This window comes from Mytilus trossulus, chromosome 2, assembly GCF_036588685.1.
Source record: "Mytilus trossulus isolate FHL-02 chromosome 2, PNRI_Mtr1.1.1.hap1, whole genome shotgun sequence".
Lineage (NCBI taxonomy): Eukaryota > Metazoa > Mollusca > Bivalvia > Mytilida > Mytilidae > Mytilus > Mytilus trossulus.
The window spans coordinates 100,713,535-100,731,612 of NC_086374.1; the positions used below are offsets into that span (position 1 = coordinate 100,713,535).

The 18,078-nt window shown below is 30.1% G+C and overlaps 1 protein-coding gene across 3 annotated transcripts in view; it reads left to right on the forward strand.

Annotated features, from left to right (window-relative positions):
* LOC134708543 (homeobox protein Hox-B6b-like) overlaps nucleotides 1–18,078 on the forward strand; it is a 51,763-nt gene that overhangs the window by 20,995 nt on the left and 12,690 nt on the right. The window contains exon 2 of one of the 3 annotated variants that reach the window (XM_063569173.1): nucleotides 5,770–5,832. The exons of 1 other annotated variant lie outside the window; for it this stretch is intronic. The gene's annotated coding sequence lies outside the window, so the exon portion shown is untranslated. Of the gene's footprint in view, nucleotides 1–5,769; nucleotides 5,833–13,623; nucleotides 13,754–18,078 lie in introns of those variants that run through there. One more of the 3 variants, XM_063569171.1, reaches the window with a different exon arrangement.

Below are 18,078 nucleotides of genomic sequence, written 5' to 3' on the forward strand. Positions count from 1 at the left end.
CTTTTCGTCTACATAAGACTCATTATGAAACCTTACAATGACCACGATATTTAAACTGACAGAGGTTACAAACGCAACTGACATTTTGTGTTTTTTCCTATGGGAATGTGACGAATGCTGTTCATTTTTTTGATGTGTTTGAGCTTTTGATTTTGTTGTGTGATTAGGGAATTTCCGTTTTGAATTTTCCTCGGAATTCAGCACTTGTTTGTGATTTTACTTATTTTTTTAAACTGACAAAAATATAAGTTAAAAGACATTCTAATATCAAAGCCAATAGTTACAAGAGCAGACACACAACAGTTTTAACAAAACACCATACAGCAATTTAAATAAAATACAGATCTGGTTTCCAGTTTCGCGTGTTCCTATGTTTATTGTGACAGTTATTATCGGATTATATGAAGGTTTATAATGACGATGCAAGAGCCGTTTTCCCTGTCTTATCGCCTTTTTCTAACTTTCTTCTTTTTGTATACTCTATTTGGCATAAATAATGAAACGTAATTTGTAGTAACGTTGATGTTTTAAAGTTTCAGTCTTTTATCAAATTGTAATTTACATGTTTTTACTCTGCTACACATAAGAAGTGAACATACAATGTCTATTAACTAGTACAAATATGTTAAAAATCAATTTTAACCTTTGAACACCTGAGCACCAGTATACTACTATTGCCTTTGTTCATGCATTCATGTTTAATGTCAATTAATTAGGCCAAGAAATTTAAAACAAAACAATTAGGAGGTGTCTTATAACCATTAAGATGATTGGAATTTCTGATTTTGACCCAAAAGAGATGATTCATTAGTTTCAAGTAGGTGAAGGCCGATTAGTTTTTTTCATATTTCCTGCTGCATTATACAAATTATGCAAATTTGTGGATTCATATACATATGCAGATGATGTATATTTTGACAGCCATCAAACATTTTGACAAACGGTGATAAGCAGATGTCTTAGGGAATATGATGAATTAGTTTATATTCGGCTTAAATATGTAGATTGAAATCGTTGAATGTTTAGAGCCTTTCAAGTTGAATATTTTTCCTCATTAATATGCAAAATGCGTAGTGCAATTAATGTCAAAATTTATCAAATTTGTTATTTATCATATACACAAGGTTATACATGACATGAATTGTGTCATTTGCAATAAATTATTTCTTAACCAGACACTGTCAATGATAAGTTATATTACTTCATTTCATAATTTTACACACACTATACATGTACAGATATACGTATGATATTCTGAATATTCAACTATGTCTCCAAGTTATACAATAAGTCACCCTTTAGCTTGTTTAAATTAATAATGATAAATTGTTTTCAGAAGTTGTATCTCATACAAATATTTTTGGTAAAAGAGTTTCAGACAAAGGTGTATGCTTTCAAGACAATCATTGTGACATAGTTCCATACATCTTTATGATACAAGCAACACAAAAGTCTATCCCAAAAAGTGTCCTGTTCATACTATATCCCGTATCTCATCACCATTTGGTGTTATTTTCATTGCATCTCTACATTCCTTTCAGTTTGTTTTTATTTTTGTATTTATTTACAGCAATAGCTTTCAGTTTGAATATTGGAATAATGCATTCATTAAACAAATAGTACACCAATAATGATATTGGCATACTTGTAGTAATAAAGAGATACTAGGATGTCTTGCGGATATCTGAGAATACAGGTGAGAGGTTTAGCTAGCTATAAAACCAGATTTTATCCACCATGTCCTACATAAGAAAAGCCTTTACCAAGTCAGGCATGCGAAATGGTTATCTATTCTTTTGATGTGTTTCAATATATGATTATGCCTTTTCAATGTGAAAATTCTATTTGAATTGCCCGTGGAGTTCGGTATTTTTGCGATTTCTTTTTTACTATGCTGTATAGACATTTTGAATCTTTAGCAGCCCCGGTGGATATATGCTTATTATTGATTTTTCATTATTTGAGTTTTACTTTCATTGCAGTGTACTTTCTTTCAATCGTATCGATCTTGTATTATTCGCATGACCTTTTGATTTTTGACTCTCTGAGTGTATCATTATAGATGCATTTCATTTATAATCTTACATATATGGTTCCTTTCTTCGCGATGATAGATAGCCATTGAGTTTTCACTTATTGTTCTTGTCGGGGATCTTTTTTAGTCGACATTACGGTCAGGTGGTTATTTATGTCAAAGGCCATAGGGATGCCTATAATTGCTTACATCCAGATCATTTGAACTGTGGTGAATAGTTGTCTCATTGGAAATAACACCATAACCCCCCTTTATATAGACATATTTACCTACGTGTTCTCGCTGTTGTATCGGTTTAAACCTTTACACATTTGGACAATTTCTATCTGACACCTTTATTTGTTACTTCTTAATCAATTGTTTTTTTTTAACATTGGAAAATAACTCTTTAATATACTTTGATTGCATCATATATACGTTGTATTCGTCACGTATACCTTTATTTTTGATAAACATCAAAGGTACCAAGCTTGTAAAAAACATAATGACATAGCCAAAAAAGTACAAATTTGAAGAGTTGAGAACCCACAATTCCTAAAAGTTGTACTAAATACGGCTTATGTAACATATGCCTGGGATAAGAAACAGAGGACAAACAATGAGAAATATTTGAATATAAAACAAATAATACTATATCCAGGTTCCAGGTATACCGTAGAATATTTTTTTATTACTGTTTTACCATCGTTTTACCTGTGAATTTGGTTTACTTCTTATTTATACTTTTGTAACTTAATGAAGTGGAAAAATGTTGACTCTTTATAGACTCTTCTCCGAAATGTGAATAAAGGCAATGGTAGTGTATCGCTGTTCAATGTTTATATATTAATTTTACTGAAACAAATCAAGATCACAAAACAAAACAAAAACTGAGGGAAACACATCAACTATAAGAAGAAAAAAACCGAAACAACAGTCACTGCTCCAACATGTAAATCCTCTAAACCTGATAAACACTCGATAGCAACAGCAGTGCCATATGGTCATATTTCTGTCCAACTTGTACGGTTCAGAATATATGTCATTTATAAAGTATTATGATATTGATGATAAATTAACAAACAAAGATCGTCTGAAATTATCATCCTGAAAAAAAAGTTTTTATTAAAAAAATCGTTTATGTGTTAAGAATTGTTTCAACTTTGACCCATTGACCTTACTATATAGATTATATTATACATGAACTACAATAACGGTATAATTTCTTAATTGTGAAAATATTCGAAGTCGCATCATGAAACATGTCAAGTTCTGCTTATAAGTGTTACGTTCACACTAAGTGTAGATCCTTTTGACCTTAACCTTGCATACATTATGTGTAGAAACTATCAGGGTTTGGACAACTGGAATACATTCAATAGATCTGACCCATTTTTCTGTAATATTTGTCAGATTCATTACGTAGGAACAGTATTCATCAATCACCTTTCCTAATTATTACATCTCCTTTGTCATCATCGTTTCAAACAGGTGTATGTTCGTCTTTCTAGGTCATTGGCTTGACAATCCTTTGTAACATTTATACATTGCTTTCATGTATACTCTGTTTGTGTAATCTTTTAAAAAACATGTTTAATATTTAAAGCCACTAATAGGGAAATACAGCCGGTATTGGTTTATAATACAATGTTAAGTATCTTATTTTTTTTTAATTTTCAATTAAGGCCACACCAATTTGATTCCTTGTTCGACGGACCCGCCCGCACCTATTTTTTTCAAAACAGATTTTTTTTATTTTTATTATATTCCCGCTTCCCGCATCCGGAAATGAAATCATGCCCATTTCCCGCACCGTTTTTTGTAAATATTATATAAAGATCTCAACATTTGTTTTTTTTTAAATCACAGTCTAGCCTTTATATAACGATTTAAAACCTATCAGCACCCTACAACACTGTAAATATCTGTGAGCATATTTGTTTCAGCTTCATACCAATTTATGCCAAGCGGGAGTGCTCCGATATAAATAGAAATACCAGTACAGAACAAAAAGTTGGTTTCTTTACCCCCTAACTTATATTCCCATTAAAAAAAATGTTCGTTGTTAAAATAAAGTACAAAGAACTTCTGAAGGATTTGCCTTCAACTGCAATTATAATTTATGGTGACAGTCATACCCGCTGCAGGTTTGTGCACCTGTCCTGGTTGATTCAGAGACCTGTCGTTCAGCAGTTATCGTTTGTTGATGTGGTTCATTGGTATTTTCCCGTTTGGAAATATAAATTAGATCGTTGGTTTTCCTTGTTCGATTTGTGTACAATACTAAGCTGTGGTCCCTTATAGCTTGCTGGTTGGTCTTGATCAAAGCACTGTGTAAAAGGCCGTACTTTGACCGATGTTTGTTATTATCAGGTTGGGACCAACCCTCCCTAAGACAAGGGCCTTGAAGGGGTCATTTTACCATGTTAACTGATCTTTACTAATACTGTTCAGTCTGTTGTAGAAAAGAAAATAGAAATATTAAGGATTTGTACAGTGCTACTATACAAAACCTTTGACAACTTAAGAATTTTTTACTCAAGAAGAGGAGAAATACTTTATATTTTAATCAACTTTTCTAAAAGAGGGATGGGTCCACTTATTTTGAATGATATCAAACTGTTAAAGTTAATGTGTTAACATAGTTAAAGTCCAGGAATATTACAAAATTCTTGGACATGTTTTGACCATTTAATACCAAATATTATAGTTCTTTGGGAAAATATAAGCCCTTTTGTACTTAAAGTGTTTTTACAAAAAAAATATATTATAACTTTAATATTTTGACCCCTCATAAAAGGGATATTCATAACATTAAGGCGTTGTTCTGAACCTGATTATGAGTGTGATGGAGAATTGTCTCATTGTCAGTCACACATACATAGACCAGATTTAAATATTCAATTATTTCTTGTTGAACAGGGAAAAAATACTTCATAAATTAAAGAAATGTCAAGGTACAAGTGATAAATCAAGTTTTAATATAGTCAAAACCTACTATTTTAGGTTTACAAAAAAAAATTATAATCGCTCGCCTTTGCTTTTTAAGCTTCGCCTTAAAAATTTGCAAATTAAATATTTTTTTATTAAAATTTTCAAATCGCTCGCTCGCCCCAATTTTTGGAGTCCAAAAATCCGTAGAACAAGAAATTAAAGAGTTTTCAAAAACTAGATTTTCCCTTCAAATCATGAGTTCATTCACTCCAATTATTTTATCGTTTTGTTTACCTAGAATAAACCAACGATAAGTCAATTTGATATTGAAAGGGGGAAATTAGACCCAAAATCTGCAGTCAGTGTCCATAGGTTCGATTGCAGTGAGCTTCTGCTGTCAGGATCAGCCTAAACATAAAGCACTTGTGGTTTTGAATGTGGTTCATGTTGCTCAGTGGTTATGTTTTCTATATATGTTTTGTATTCTGCTGTTTGTCTTTGGGTCGTTTATCATTTTTGTCATTGTGGTGTCGGTTTGTCATCGACTTATGAGTTTGAATATCCTTTTTGTATCTGTAATTTTCATTTTCATTTTCTGCCTAGTACACTTCGATGGCAAATAGCAGATTTTAACTAATCATTCTTTCCTTTAGAAAGGCTAACATTTGCAGTTTTATTTCTTGCATATAATAAGTTAGTATGAAATAGATACACCATAGAATTTTTATAGAATTTATTACGCATTGGAATTTGTTATAATGATAGGCCTGGAAGGTCAAGATATTAACCTGGGGATACCGTTTTTTTTGTTGTAAAAACAGGTAGCTACCCTGCGGATCATTATACAGATGTGCTTTAACCAATAGATTGACATACTTTTGCAGGTAAATATAGTAAACTTGAAAGTAATCCGCGCAAGAGCAGGTATGACGGATACTATATATATTTACGAAACAGCTGAGTCATTCTTAACATTTTTCTTCATTTCAATTTCAAATGAGTTAAACAATATATTTGATACTCTCAAGATATGAATTTTTGTCTATCGTTTGACCATCTGACATATTGCAAGTAATTCCTTTTTTCCATGATAAAATTAACGGTACCAATTTTCTTGCACCAGATGCGCATTTCGACAATACAAGTCTCTTCAGTGATGCTCGTTGCCAAAATAATTGTTATCCAAAGCTTATATAAAAGATGAAGAGCTATAATCCAAAAGGTCCAAAAAGTATAGCCAAATCCGTGAAAGGATTTGCATGAGGGAGATACATTCCTTAATTTATAATAATTTCTAATATTTTGTAACAGCAAATTTAAATAACACAAAAAAATCCGTGTTTTCATGCCAGTACCGAAGTACTGGCTACTGGACTGGTGATAACTTCGGGGACTAATAGTCCACCAGCAGAGACTGCATAAGAAATATGAGCTATATAGGTTAATTGGTATATATGTAAAAAGTAAGTTACCTTTTAGTACTAATCTGGTTGATATAGTGTTTTTGTTAATGATGACGTATTTCTGTTCATGTATTTAATTGTTGCCTAAGTTGATCTATAGAAGAACTACTTAATGTACGACCTTTAAACATTGCGAATTGATGAAAAGGTGAGTTTCTCCACTACTTTTCAGGTCTCGGGTCATGTATCATATCCAGTATCAAAGTCATTATATAAGTTTTAAATTCTGCTGCCCTCATTGTACTTCAGGGAAATCCATATTCTTTGTTCTGGGAGAGGATCCATATCAGGTTCTTTCCGATAAATTGACCTCTAAGTTTCCGAAACAAGTAGAATTGATGACATACGCTTTATAAGCAGCAGTATATTGGGAGAATGGATAACTTACCGCCTCAACCATTATATGAGTATAAGGTTTGCCTGTGTACAGTGCATCAAAATGGAATACCAAAATGTTGTTTATCATTGCGAACAGTTAAATTATTAAAGTTAATGTGAAATACTTTTTTTTCAATATGTTTTAAAATAGCTTTCTTCAATTCATCCCTCAAGAACAGTAACGTACGTGAGAAACGGGAGACTTCAGTCCATGAATAGTCTATTTGCCAATTATCGTAGTTTACCTTATCCATTTTAGTTGTCTCCCTTAGGAAGGACATAAACTTTCATTAACAATGGAGGGCTAATGGAAAGAGAAAATCTATCTCTGTGTATTGTGTGTAACCTTTTAGGTTTTTAAACTTTTTAATTGAATTTAATATTTAATTTTTTATGGAGCTAACATGTTTTGTTACCAGTAGCTATTGTTCACTAAAAAGGGTTAAAAATCCGATATATCACATTCAATTATCATGCTTTGCGTGAAAAAAAAGCTAATTGTGTCAGGAATAGATCCAACTTACGATTGAAAAGTGGCATCAATTTGTGTTAAACGTTTGTAACAATATAACTCAAGTCGGTAATTGACAAATGGACTTTTGGGCAATGAATTGGCCTAAAACGAAATGCATTCCCTTTTAATTCCATGTACTCATTTGTTATATTTACGTACTTCATCTGTCGTCCTTACGTAATATATTTTGTATTTATATATGGGCTATTCTTAAAAGAAATAAAAATTACATTAGGTATGACCGATTTATTTTTTAATGTCAATCTAAGTAAATTCAGAACTTTTAAGGCACTGTAAGTTTCAATTTTTGTTCACCTGAAATTGAAGTTTGGTACGGATAAGCCTAATTTGTAACTGAAAGACGATTTCAGATATAGGTTTGTTTAAGAAAAAAAATGCCCGAGACATCAATTGACTTTGGAAATATTTTACTTAAAATTTGTAAAAATATATATAAAACTGCAGCCTTGAAGCACTTGTAATTTGAATCAGAAAGAGTTAATTATGTGGTAAGATTTCAAAATGCACATGAAACTGTTTTACTGTAATTTACAGTGAAGAGTGGAAGTTATTTTTGGCACTTCTTTGGACTGAATTCAGGGAAAATAACTCCTACACCTATATTGTATACTTGTTTGAATCAAAGGGAGAAAACCCCTTTAATTATTAATATATGAAATGTGATGTGTCTATCCTGTCTTTTTGTCTTGTCCTTTCAATCATTTTAATTTGGGGAGGTGCTTTGTGCTTTTTCTTTTCGTTAGGAGAAAAACTACCTTATTACATACGTACATAAATTTATTATGTCTTTATGTTCAACCATAGCCCGGACTGTGCAAGTGCTTATAGAACATCTTGTTTGTATCTGAGATTTGAAAAATACAATTATATGTCATAAAAATAAAACCTTAAACTTAAGTCAAAAAAAATGCTTGCATCGGTTGGAGCAGTATTCGTTAAAAGATGTCGATCATGTTATAACTGCAATCGGCAATCTTCGGTAGATTCCGCTACTGTAGAATGTTAAATAAGCCGAGATGAACCGAATGTCTACAACTGTGCATGGAAGAACACAGCTGCGAGATCAACAGATCTACCATAAATTTGCATAAACGTGTTCGAATTATGTGTTACAATAATTTTTCAGTAGCAAACATTTTTTTTTTCATAAAAAATACAACACGAACATAAATGTAACAAAAAACAAATTAAGTCGTTTCTGAAGAATTTGATGTCAAGGAAAACAGGTAGGCAGTTTTAATTGTCATTGGAACAATGTTGCATGTTGGGTCAGGATAAAAAGTTTGCCTTCTTATAATTCATGTGCTAGTTCTTAAAAAAGTTGTTGCAATGGCATTTCATGAAGAGTGCAGGGAACACAGTTTTAGACTTTCCACTTCTGTTTCGGTCTTACATAGAAACTAACAAAGAAGGCAAAATTGGTAGTTAAATATGAGAAAAAAGGTTAATAGAACATGAAAAACAAAATCATTTTATAATATGCATAAAATTGAGAATGGAAATGGGGAATGTGTCAAAGAGACAACAACCCGACCAAATAAAAAAAAAAAAAAAAAAAAACAACAGCAGAAGGTCACCAACAGGTCTTCAATGTAGCGAGAAATTCCCGCAAAATAATACAAGATATATGTTAAAAGTACGTTGATCAGTTTTGAAAGAGTTTTGAAAAATTAGTTTTAAGAGCTACTAAAACTTAAATGCTTTCCTTTTTCTTTTCTCTTAAATTAATTTTGTTTTCTTGTCTATGTTTTGCTTTTTTCTCATAATCTCGATGCAGATGTTGTCGTTATGTAGTTTTAGCCGCATTGGTGGCTTATACTGAGAACTTTTTTTTCTAACATTTGTTCATTTGAAATTCTTACATTCTGTGTGGAGCTCAACTGATTTTTTTCCCAAAGTGAACCTAAAGAGTATGGTGCACCATTTTGTTTGTTAGACGTCTTGCAGTATAACTGGTAAACACAATATGTTTTTTGTCAGGCATGGTCGTTAAACACTTCCATTGTCTCCTTTTTCTTATCTGTCGTGCATTAGGGTTGATGTTTTTATGATGCTTATGTCTCTTTTGAGATGTAAAATATGAAATTGAGTTGTCTCACCTTCTCCTGAATCAAATATTGCAGAATATCCGTTTTTGGGATGTTTTCTAATACTTATAAATGTACGAACATTTAATAAATATTGTCAAACATTTTTTATTTAATTGAAAGAATTAATAAGATGGACTTATTCTCATAATCTATTTATAATGAAGTAAAGAAAAAAAATGTTCAAAATGTCGCTAATCGGGGAACTTTTTAAAACTGAAAAAAAGAAGTTGACATTTGTGGTTTGGTCAAAGTGGCGATGGTCATCAAAAAATGTCTTATTTGCCTCAGTTTGATGCAACATTGATTGTTCTGTTTCAGTTTAAGTTTGTAGCCCGGATTTGGTTTTTTTCTCCATCGATTTATGACTTTCAAACAGCAGTAAACTATTGATGCCTTAATTTGCAATGTACTTTAATATTGTATAAACGTAAGTAATTTTTTTACAAAATTCCTTTTCTATCTTCATCTGTATTTTTTTTTGTAAAGAAATGTGACGGTACAGTCTCTTTATTTAGTATCAAAATGTTGCAATGTTTTTTTTGGTTTGTTTTAGGAATGTTTTTGTCTATTGTCAGTAAATCACCAAAAGCTTTCTTAAAGTAATAATGCTGATTCCGTATTGTTGATTTTTTAAAGTATAAACAGGTATTTTTATGATATATTCCTCCTAGTGTCTATCCCATATCCGAAGTATCGGAATTTTTATAAATCATGAAAAATCAAAGACTTAGACGATATCTAGAGTTAAAGATCCCGATAGACCTGAAAATAGAAAATAATGTTTATTAGTTAAAACTATGTTCACATGAAGACAAACAATATTATTTTTCTGTTACTAAATGATAAAAGGGGTTATGGGTTTATTATTTTGACTGTTTATATACCGCTTAAAGTAAAATACTTTAACCAAAACGATATATATTGATTGTTATTAACAAATGCACAAATAAAATTTAGAAAAAAACACATTGTGTTCAAATTTTGATGGATAACGCTCCTTTTTTTTTCTATATCTAGAAGTATTTTATAGAACAACTTGTTTACAAACTTAAAACCATGTAACACATAAAGGCAACAGAACTATACCGCTGTTCAAAACTCGTAAATCTATGGATAAAAAACAAAATTGGGGTAACAAACTAAAACTGAGGGAAACGCATCAAATTTAAGAGCTTTGAAAACCCATATATTATCGGATATTTTGTTAAATTCTAATAACATTATAATAGTTAAATATTTTTATTATTGAATTTTCTATTTTATGCTGTTATTATTATATTACTACTATTTAATATATACATATATGATATATAAAATTGAGGAGAAAACATGGGATAATATCAACACAAAGATAACTCCTTCAAATGCTGACTGAAGAATAAAATTGAGGAAAAAACGAATACAAATTATGACCTTTTGTGTTGTTATTTGTTATTTTTATTTCGACTTAACACATCGTATCTTTTAGGACTTTCCTAAGCAACTTTTTTACATATCCTAACTGTAGGACCAAATTTAGGTCATATCGCATTTCCAGAGACTTTCGTTAACCTGTCTTGGTGCTGCGATGTGTCATAAGACCATCAAAAGGCACGTCCTAGTCCTGGGACAGTTTAGTTGACACTGCCGAATGGGTCAGTTTAACGTAGCTATCATAAGACATGTCATGAGATATATATTAGGACATATCTCGTAGATATTAGCGGATGACATTAGCAAAGATATCCTACACTTTTCAAATATAAACATCATTTTATTGAAAAATTCATGAAAATGTATGTCTTTCCATTAAATTACTAAACATTGATTAGTAAAATAAGATAGTTATCAAAGGTACCAGGATTATAATAAATTACGCCAGACGCGCGTTTCTTCTACATAACACTCATCAGTGACGCTCATATCAAAATAATAATAAAGCCAAACAAGTACAAAGTTGAATAGCAATGAGGATCCACAATTCCCAAAAGTTGTGCCAAATACGGCTATTAAGGTAATCTTTGCCTGGGATAGGAAAATCCTTAGTTTTTCGAAAATTACAAAGTTTTGTAAACAGGAAATTTATAAAAATGACCACATTATTGATATTCATATCAACACTGATATATTGACTACTGGCCTGGTGATACCATCGGGGACGAAACGTCCACCAGCAATGGCTTACAAAATGATTTGCAAACATATAACAAAAAATGAATGTTATTAAAATAAATAATCTATTTATGACACCAATATACGTATGAAACATTAAATACAGATTTGAGAAAAAAATTAAATACAGAATTGAGAAAAAAAAAGAATACAATTTAGACATTTTGTGTTGTATTAGTGATTTGAATTTAATTTCTCACTGAATCGGTTTTAATAAGGTTTAATTATAAAATCGTGCATTCTTGATATTCAACCCATAAAGATTCAGTTATGAGATTGAAAATGGAGAATAGATAATTAATAATAATAATTGAATATTTTTTGGCAAAACTAATATTAAAAGTTAATGTAATTCATATAAATAGACTTATGACTATCCTAAAACCATCATAAGACGCCTGTCGTGTAGTCCTAACTTTAGGAGCAACTTTAAAAGATATGCTTTTTAAGCCCACATGTTGAAACTCTATGCACTTATTAGAATTACGATTTTTCGTGAGACCACCCTAATACCCGTCCTAGTCCTAGGAAAGTCTCGTTAACACAGTCTCAGAGAGTCCTGCCTTTAAAGGAGAAACTGGGGGAGAATTTAGCTAAGTTTTTTGTTGTCAAATTCTCCAAACCCTGATCTAATGATAAGTGAAGCTGTATCTTTTTACTAAAGGTCTAAAAAGTAAAATCACAAAAAAACCTAACTCCAAGGAAAATTCAAAACGGAAAGTTCCTTATCAAATGGCAAATTCAAAGCTCAAACACATAAAAGAAATGGATAACAATTGTCATATCCTAACGTGGTACAGGCATTTTCTCAACGATGGAAAATGGTTGATTTAACCTGATTTTATATCTAGCTAAACCTCTCAATTGTTTAATAAAAATCTAACGGCAAAATATGCCATTTAATCAAACAGATAATTCAAAATTATGTATTTAATTTAACTTCAATAACGAACCGTTATAGGGAGTCTCTCATGACATTAAATGTTGCAGTATTCGTTTTATTTGGCATTGGTTTGTAATTAACACTAACCCTAAATCACATAATTAAAAAACGTATATGTAAAACCTAAAAATAATGGTAATATCTTATTACGTTTTTTAATTCATGTATGTATTTTAAGGAAATTTTCACAGCAGTTTTAAATGCTTTTCAAAAAAAAAAAACCTAAATACTGTAAAGTTGGAATGCTTAGTCTACGGAACTTATTAAAGTGATTAAAAGTATACCTGGTAAAACAAAACCATGCATATATGAAAACCATTAAAAGTAAAGAAGCAAAAAAGAATAAAAGATTATATATTTATATATATAAATGCGATAAAAATTAATGATAATATGTGTTTTATAACAGTGAATATAAGAATTATAACCGATCAGAATAACAAAGGGCAAGCACTTATATATCTTGCTAAAAAGAAGATCATGATGTGAGATATATTTATATATATAAAAAAAGAGAAACACTTTCATTTTTATATAACGAGTTTAAGTTATTTTTTAGTTGAGGTGCTGCAGTACTGTGGCTAATTTGATGCGCAATATGCTCTTTATTATTTTCTTCATATAATAAACGACATACAGATGAACCAAAAAAGTAACGACACGGGTATCCCTTTCGTTGTCAACTTTTATTCATCACGATATAATGCTATGTGTTCATTGCTCAAATTTTCACTTGCTATTTATGTAGATTATGTTGATTTTGTTGAATACATAAAAAAAATTATACGTTCAAACTTGTAAATGTTTAATAAAAGGGTATGGTGATAATTTTCTAAAACATAAATGTAATTATAGAACATTAATATTAATAACAAATGTATTCTCATTGCAATAATAATAAATATATGACAAGGATCAAACAGTTTGTTTGAGTTTTGTGGTCTCTAAGGCTGTCGAAGTTATCTCCCTTAGATAACGAATTTGTCATTGGAAATAAATACAATTTTATTTTTTAAATTGAAATAAAAAAACAACCCCGTTATTATTTCTATCTTATGTGTCTACTGGTGATATGAATTTGAGAAATGAAACAATAAAAAGTTATAAACAAATCCTAGAATTTGAGAATAATTTCAAAATAAAATCATTTCACACTGAGTAAGCATATGTAACAAATGTATACTGTATACATAGTGCCGTGGGAAATAAGATGAGCCTTTGTTAGTAAGCCGAGAAGTAAACATGGTAAGACATTTCTTTTCTTAAATTATTTCCTATAATACATTTTTAAGATAGAAATTTCACTTCAAAATGGCAATCCGAATGCGTATCGGTAATACAAAAATCATTAATTATAATTTTTTCTAATGAAATCGATTTAAACATAACATTAACTCATTTCATTTTGTCGTTTTCAGTTTTTGATCCAATAGCCTAAAACTACAGAGATTGTAAACATATTCGCTCAAATAACGTATAAGCTTTAGAAAAGACTTATTTGTGTATTGCCATTTCCTCATTTTCTTAAGAAAATCAATAATTTGAAATAAAAAAACAAGAATTGTATTTACTAGATTATGTTTCATTAATTTAGTTTTCAAATTGCTTTATTTCTGTGTTTCGAATTTTTTTCGGAAAATGATTGAGCATTATTATTTAAAAATCATGTAAATAAATAACTTTGAGAGAAAATTGTTGGTATGTTCGTTATCATTGTTAAACTATAATATAAATATATTATTTCTGTGTTGTCTCTGTTTTTGAATTGAATTCATGACTAAAGTATCAATATCATAATAGAATATTTTATTAAATAATTTATTGTTAACGTATTAAATCTGAGATTTAGATTTTCTCGATTATCTTGTTTTAATTAAAGAATTTGTAATACTTTTATTTTTTTTATATTATTGATTGATAAATTTTGCTTTGCTAGTCATATTCCAAACGAAAAAACAAATGCGTTGTATTATTTTTTTTACGTTATCAAAATACATTGCTTTTTAATTTTGTTATATAGTCAATTTCTCAATTACGCGTAGTTTGAAACTATTATTTGTTTTATCATTTGAATGTATTTGGCATGAGTATAGTATTTTTCAATCAAAGTTAATTGTAAAATATTGACTGTTTTTAATGGAACTGAAACTTAAATGATTCAAAAAAGATTATAATAATAAGATTATTCATTTGTCAAACCAAGGGACATTGATTGGCACCATATATACACACAAAAAAATACATAGTAATTTGTAACAGAAAAACATTTTTTGAAGTATCAAAAGTTCATGTACATGATACCATGATAGATCTACGTATATTTTTTCATTAAATTAACAAAAAATAATCAAAATGCATTGCTTTTCAATTTTGTTATTTTTCAATTTCTCAATTACGTGTATTTGAAAATACCGAATTGATTTTAGGTTACAAAGTATACCTTCTGACCACCCTGATTGAAATTACCTAAAAATCATTTATCTAAACATCCAGAAATATCTCCTGTTTCGTAACTTGAAAAAATCATTCATTTTCTGATAGAAATTCACAGCATGTTGTCAATTTGATAACTGTCCGGTGAGGAAAAAAACATGTAATAGACTTAAGCACATATCTCCTCCGGGCGTCAAGGAAACGAAAACAAAATAATCACAACATCAAAAGGAAAAAACTGTTGCAGCAGAAAATGTCCGGATTGTACGGGTTTCGTTGTCTACGTGAGCGAAATAAAAGCAAAAGGAGTTTTGAGTGTGCAATTGTTTAAATCCGGAACACAAAGTCATAAATATATCAAACTTAGTCCCCAATCGCCACGGAAAACGCATTAAACAGTAGATATCCATTAAGCATTGTTCTTTTATGGCCCATAAAACTCTCCCGGCCTTCTTTCATCTAAAACACTCAGTAAATGAAAACAAAAACTGAACGCATATTTCAACTTTTTACTTTATTTTAAAATATTCTAGCTGCAAGAGCTTAGGCAGTAAATTAAAAATTATTGTCTTTTTTCAAGAGGCAAGTTATTCGAATCGAACAACAGAAATACCGATAGGAAATTTTCATAACTGGTGAATAATATATTATGGTTGATAGACTTTAAAAAATGTTTGCACCTGTCCTAAGTCAGGAATCTGATGTACAGTAGTTGTCGTTTGTTTATGTAATATATACGTGTTTCTCGTTTCTCGTTTTGTTTATATAGATTAGACCGTTGGTTTTCCCGTTTGAATGGTTTTACACTAGTAATTTTGGGGCCCTTTATAGGTTGTTGTTCGGTGTGAGCCAAGGCTCCGTGTTGAAGGCCGTACTTTAACCTATAATGGTTTAATTTTTAAATTGTTATTTGGATGGAGAGTTGTCTCATTGGCACTCACACCACATCTTCCTATATCTATTTAACAATATTTTGTTTATAATACACAAAAAATTTCTTGACTAATAAAAAAAAACATGAGCAAATTGTATCGTATGAAAATAATAAATAAGGCAAGTATTATTTAGCAACGTTTACTGTAGAAAACACTTTACACAGTAGCTAGTAAACACAAACTATTTTTTTTATAGAAGCAATAAATATTTCATTTCGTATTTTAGCTAACATAATTGTAAAAATTTAGCAACTAACACACCTTTTCACCAGTTATACAAATATTTTTTAGTTTCATGATTTTATTTTCTAAAAATGTATACACACAATCTTCCAATTACGAAAATGAGAGGATATAAAAGTTTTCGTGTTACAAAAGTATCGCTTTAAAAAATATATATATCTCCAATGACATGGCTTATCAATTATGAAAAATAAACACAAGTCACTTCAATGAAATTTAACTACATGTATTTGAGAAAATTCGAATTACATTGTAGCGTGGTTGCCAAATATTTGTGTCTTATGTTTTTAGATAAATAAATACAAAGACAATTTTGTTGTTAATTTATGTTTAATAAATGTGAACTTTCGGCTAGACATTGAAATTTTCAAAACCCCAACCTTTCTACTCTTTATGAAAAAGCAAAATTCCTTTCCTTCGAGAAAAAATTGTCTACTTACATCAACGGACATTTCATTTGTACATCGAACTTATTCCTAGTTTAAACCAAAGTTGTTTTAACGAAACCACCTTTCTCAAGATAAGCAAAGAAAATAATGAGGAAATTTGATGAAATGATCCTTTATTAGTATTATGGACGCTAATAAATTAACAATTTTGGCGTTTTATTGCCAATTTAGTGCAGTATAATGTCAGATAATTCTCAAACAAATGCCCAACATAAATAATCTTTTGACATTTTATATGATCATTTTACCTGCTTAATTATCAACTGGACACATTTAAGTTCAGGGCTATTAAGTTTAGAACACAAATAAAACATTAACATTATTTAAATTAATTGAAACAAATAAAATGAAAAAGGGTCGCGTGAAGGCGTAAAGACAGATAAATTATCTATAAATGGATGACAAAAATGCTTAAACTTGAATTCTTCAATGTTTAAATAATAGTATATAAACAATATTGTTTGCAGATCTTTTTCAAAGAAAACACGAAATAGTATCTGTGTATAATGATAATAGATTTCATCTATTTTGATATGTAACATATCGTATTATATTGAGGTATTTGAGTAAAACACAGATAATAACAATTTATGAATTTTACATAAATGTCAGTAAGTAAACAAAGCCACAAACTTTTATCGTTGATAGAGTGATACAAATAATGATAAATAACAGTTCCTAAATTATACGAGTTTTTTCCCTTTGAACATTAAGACCATGGAATAGATCACTGCTTAAACGGATTAGCGTTACTCGAAAGGCTTACACATCTAAATAGATAATATAAATATGATGTAGTGCAATGCGAAAATTTACTTATTTCATTCTTTTTAACCAATACTCTCTTCGTCTAATATCACTTTTAAAAACTTCAGCTTGCTTTTGTCATAATGTAGACGCATTGTTGCCAATGCATTCCCTTTATCAGAATGCAAATACAAATGTAGAATTTAAAAATATAAATGTTAGTTGTAAATATTGACACATTTCTTTTTAATTGACAGGTATATATGTCTGAATAACTTCAAACTTTGACTTTTAAAAGGTTTGGACGCCGAATCTCAGTACGTGGCGTCATACTTAGAATGATTATTTGACAGTCAACTCGTAGACTTCTTCCTCGGGTTGGGCAAAAGTCACGAAATGCTTTGTCAAATTTGCTGTCTTGTTATTGATCTCAAAAGCCAAACCCTAAATGTGTTATGTACCAAAATGACCCCTTTACTGGTTCGTATCCTCAAAAATGTCAATTCCAATTAAATTCATTCTTGACAAATTAGCACACGCTTGACGAAGTACCAAATATGTTCTCCTTTTACTCCAAAATGATATGGAATTTCATATAATGAACAGGAACTTATATATTGCCTGTATATATAATGTTCCCAGCAGTAATTGATAACTTTTTCATAATTTATAAGAATATAGTTTGTATTATTGTATAGTTTTATTACTACCACTGGGTCGATGCCTCTGCTGGTGGACTATTAGTCCCCGAGGGTATCACCAG